The sequence below is a fragment of the Limulus polyphemus genome, unplaced genomic scaffold, assembly GCF_000517525.1.
Source record: "Limulus polyphemus unplaced genomic scaffold, Limulus_polyphemus-2.1.2 Scaffold701, whole genome shotgun sequence".
In the NCBI taxonomy this organism is placed as follows: domain Eukaryota; kingdom Metazoa; phylum Arthropoda; class Merostomata; order Xiphosura; family Limulidae; genus Limulus; species Limulus polyphemus.
This window is the reverse complement of record NW_013666311.1, coordinates 434,347-439,939: the sequence shown is the minus strand read 5'-3', so window position 1 is coordinate 439,939 and position 5,593 is coordinate 434,347.

Below are 5,593 nucleotides of genomic sequence, written 5' to 3'. Positions count from 1 at the left end.
AGTGGCACAGCGGTATGTCTGCGGTAATAACATGAGCACCCGGGCACTATATCATAGAACTAAAACATTCTGTGTACATAATAACGGTTGTTACTTCAATGTGAATAGTCCCCCCCCCTAGTGGCACAGCGGTATGTCTGCGGTAATAACATGAGCACCCGGGCACTATATCATAGAACTAAAACATTCTGTGTACATAATAACGGTTGTTACTTCAGTGTGAATAGTTCCCCCCCCCCCAGTGGCACAGCGGTATGTCTGCGGATTTACAACGCTAGAATCCGGGTTTCGATACCCGTGGTGGGCAGAGCACAGATAGCTCAATGTGTAGCTTTGTGCTTAATTACAAACAACCAAACAATGTGAATAATGCACATCAGAACGAATGATCTCTGATACCAATATATATATATAATTGTAATAATGTCAGCTTATCCCATCTAACCGCATTAAATAACAAAAAATATAACCAACATCCTAGGCAGGCTCCAGTTACTTATCCATCACATCTGTATATCAAAGAGTAAGTTTGAGTGAGGAGACAAATTTCTCTATTTATTGGATCATATGGTAAGTTTAGCTCTTTAGAACGTTGTTTCTCGTTATGTGTCGCATTTTACCTCTCATAAGAAGTTTTTTTTTCGTGTTTCACCTAATTCTAAAACGTGTTGTGTTAATTAGTCGTTTTGATGTGCAACAAACATTTTGTATGATAGGATGACGTAAGTAATGCCACAGAATTATTACTTTCAATGATATTTTAATGACAAGTTTAGTAATTCGATGTTTCGAAATGTTTTATTTGATCGTGTAAAATGAAAAGAAACAGAAAAGATACCAGGAAGTGAGGTATCATTGTAGTAAATTCAGTTGAATTGTGGTACTGTGGTCAAAACTATTGTCCAGTTCGTATCGTACTCATGAGACTGCCATAGACTTGTTAGAAACCAGCTAGTTTGTGCCAGTGTATTTCAGAACGCTTGTTTCTAATGTGTAGTTCTACACATAATATATCACTGTATAGCTGATTTTTCTTCCGCTAAGCCAATTCCAGTTTACGAATATTTTCTTCCGTCTATCAAACCTTTCAGAATCGCATACGTCATCGTTTTGACGTACCAAGAATATTGTTGATATCTCGTATTTAATTGTTTCGTTATTTCGTGCATTGTTTCGTATAAACTTTAGAGAAGTTCGAGCAGTACAAGTAAACCAAGTGATGCCCGGTGAACTCTAGCAAGTGGTTCATAAGTCTTATTCTATATCTTGCAATTCCAGTATTTAGTCTTAATAAAACATTGTGTTTTTTTCTAAGTGTTATAAGCTTATTAACAGTTGCACATTACTAAACATCTATCTATATCAATTTAGAAGGTCATCAATCATGAATACAAAAAATATCGAAGTTATATAAAACTGTTGATAAGTTATAATGAAAAGTCAAAATTAAATTAGAACAAAAACTATTCCATGTACTCCTTTAATATTGGGAGTAAAAGTTCTCTCAAAGTAGTAAATGAGCGCCCTCTCCAGTACTCCTTAAGGTATTAAAAAACAATTCCTTTCAAAAGGTTTTCCTTTAATCAGCTTTTCGAGATCTAAAGTCTGAAAAACATTGTCCAACGGTGGGACGGCGGTAAGTCTTCAGATTTACAACACTAGAATCAGGCGTTCGATTCCCGTCGGTGAACACATCAGATAGACCTTTGTGGCTTTGCTGTAAGTAAACACCCAAACAACATTGTCCCACGTGGGTAAGTCTTCAGCTTTACAACACTAGAATCAGACGTTCGATTCCCCTCGGTGAACACATCAGATAGCCCGATGTGGCTTTGCTGTAAGTAAACACACAAACAACGCTGTCCCACGGTGGGTAAGTCTTCAGATTTACAACACTAGAATCAAGCGTTCGATTCCCGTCGGTGAACACATCAGATAGCCCGATGTGGCTTTGCTGTAAGTAAGCACATAAACAACACTGTCCAACGGTGGGACGGTTGTAAGTCTTCAGATTTACAACACTAGAATCAGGCGTTAGATTCCCGTCGGTGAACATATCAGATAGACCTTTGTGGCTTTGCTGTAAGTAAACACCCAAACAACATTGTCCCACGTGGGTAAGTCTTCAGATTTACAACACTAGAATCAGACGTTCGATTCCCCTCGGTGAACACACCAGATAGCCCGATGTGGCTTAGCTATAAGTAAACACACAAACACTTGTGAAAGTGAAATTTGAAAACAGAAAAGAAATATTTTCGAGATTTTTGCTACTGAAGAATACTGCTATATTTTTACTTCAATGCCACTTAAAAACAACAAGCAGTTCATGTTTTTAGTACTTTGGATATAGTACGTTTAATATATCTTTTTTGGCATGCTTTTTATCGTAAACCATACTTTCCTGTCATTTTAATTTCATCTACTTTGTTTAACAAGTAGATGACACAAATATGGTTTTAGGTGTGTTGTTTCTTTAGATAATGACAATATATATACTGTCTCTGTTCTCTTATTCTTCAGTGAGGCAGATTTGTCTTGGCCGTGTGTGGCTACAAAAACGAGTTTCACATATCGGGAGGTAGAGCTATAAAGATATTCATCTGAATGTTTTTTTCTGAAAAGAATAAACTTTAAGACTTCAAGGTGGACTAACCAACCTGAAAGCAACTTCTGTATTTCCTATTCTACGTTCAACCATGTGGAGCATTTTATCGTTATTGTTTTTGAGAAGAGCATATCTATTTAGTTTTCACTTATTTATTATCCAGTGCTGTTTTATTTTCTTAAATAAAATAAACGATTCTGGTCTTTTGTAAAAAACTCTCTTGACTCCTGTTTTTGTTATTTTAACAATCTACGTTAACTTTCCAAAACTAAATCATTTATTATAAATAAACTCCCCGACATGTTAATTATTTCCAAATAAGGGGTACCACAGTGTAAAATAAAAGGTAGTTTTTTGTGTCGTGACCAGAGTTTGGTGTTCGTGTGTGAGTAAAAAACTAACTTTTTCTTCTGAATTCCGTTTCTCACCTTTCAGTTTTTCCTTGTTGTCGAACTTAGGGCCACAAAGAGAAGATGCTAGCTGGAACTAGGCCTATCTAGAAGAAGCCATAATGGATCCATAATAACCTTCTCTTGCACGTGTAGCATTTCTTAGCAGTCCATCAAGAGATAATCTGTTACCAATACCTTCCCAGAGAGTTGCTAATGTTGTTTGGCCTATTACTTTAAGTATCCAAAAAGAGATTAAAGTAACGAACTCTTGCTATGATATTCTTGAACCAAAACATTCCGAGACGATGTTTTGAAAGAAGGTATCACCAGTGGATGGATGACTACTATAAGTTTAAATACTCTGTCATTGGATGTGACATTTGGCTTATCTGAAAGTCACAAACAGCACCTGGGCCAGCTTAAGATCTTTCAGTTTAGTGACAAGGTGCTCTACCAATCCTGACCTCATGCCTCATGTTCAACTAAGTGCTGAGACACCAACACTGCACCTCGGCTGACACTGACTCCATAAATTTGAAATCACAAAGGAGCCAACTCTGATCATCTGGTCTTACTTCTAACCCAGAGGATGGTGAGGAAAAATAGATTAATCTACCCCTTTCAGAAGCATAACAGAAAAAATACCTTTTCTTTATTTTGAAGCATTTCAGACAAATGTAACACGTGGTCCCATATAAAAGAAATACAATGCACTTGATGCTATCAAGACCTAGATGAAGACTATATTTGACAGTAACCACCAACTTCATTTCTGCTAACGAAGTTCAGCTGGAGCGAGTAGCAACTGTAAACTATGCTTTACTTGTGGTGCCATCTGTAAAATAATGTGAATAATCACCACAGATTTCGGTCTGAGCAGAAGTATTTCACAAATGAACTGCATGTATCGCAGGATAAGCATGCTTCGCCTCTGTAGTAATTCCATCTAATATTAACCAAGTCTTGCCCAGAAGATGTGGACTGTATTGGAACATATGGAAAGAAATCATCATTCATTCAAATGCATAGTTGTTTTTCCAGTGCTGAAAATCTACCGACCAACATGATCATGGATTTAATGCTTCAAATATACTGCACCGCTTTGGATACACAGAGTTTTACCATTTCGGACTCTTATCTACAGAGAGAATAATAGCAATGTTTGTGTGTAACTATGAAAAGTCAACACTGATGAGGATGTCACTTCATGATAGAAGGTGATTAAATCAAGTTGAACAGCTAATGTGAACTTAAACATACCACATCTGCATGTCAACATGAAACTTCTATAAAACTAAAGCTGTTGGTAAAAAAATATGAGAACAGTTCCAACAAAAAACACATTAAAAACCCAAGTGTAGAGTGTGCTGATGTGTTTATGGGAGCAGATAGTTACCAGGATTGACTTATCAAAATATAGACAGTTTGGGGAGGGTCATTAATATCCCCCTCAATTTTCTCCTTTTTCGCAAAAGAAATACTTTACCAAATTGTAGGAAACTTAGTAAAAACTTCCTAAATAATACCTAGTTTTGGCTTTAAAAATCGTATAATTTCATTTAATTTTCTACCACTTTTTACGTTGTGAAATTCCCAAAAGTTTATCGAGTCACTGTCTTTAACAACCATTTAAAATGTTTCCTTTCGTCTTATAATTTCAATTTTTCTTGCTGTTAATTAGAAGTTCCATTTTATTTATATAATCATTTTCAACTTTATTAATATTTAGTATGAAATACTTCATTTTGCCGATTGAAGTAGTCACCACTACCAGCTATAAATCGTAAAAATATGTCGAAATCTGACAAGGATGTATCAGTAACCTATGATCTGACCTGTCATGACCGCACCACGTCAGGCTAGGTAACAATATTTTTGATAATAATATTCTTGGTCGAGACCAACTTATATCTAATAAATATAGTGTCTGTTGAATAAGTAATACGTTATTTTACTCATCACATTGTTTGAATACGATAAACAACAATAATATTTCATAAATAAACATTTGTTTTGTTTGTTTTAAAGCAAGGCCACATTGGGCTATCTGTTGTGCCCACCGCAGGGAATTGAACTCCGAATTTTATCGTTATAAGTCTGTAAACTTACTGCCAACCCGCTGGGGACAATCAAGATTTTAGTTACAGAATATTTTTCCGTTACTTAAAGTGTTCCCTAAATCTAATTAAGTAGACCTTCTGCTTTGTCATACAAGAAAATTTCAGAAGCTTTCAAACAAATGTAATTTAACATAAATAAATGTCAGAAACAAAAAAGAACGTGCAAACAAACATAAAAGTTCCAAAGTTTGTGTTTTTTTCTTAAGTCTCTTAAACTTTACATTAAATTCCATTGTTCTTCTCTTCGGGAACTACATCTGAAACACTTTTTTTAAAGCTGAGTATCACTAGTACTTGTCTAATCACCTTCTGTGAGGTCATGTAAGGCTAAGTATCAGGGGTATGTACTTGTAAAGTTCAGGGAAAGAGAAAAATGTTTGTTTTTGAATTTCGCGCAAAGCTACACGAGGGCTATCTGCACTAGCCGTCCCTAATTTAGCAGTGTAAGACTAGAGGGAAGGCAGCTAGTCATC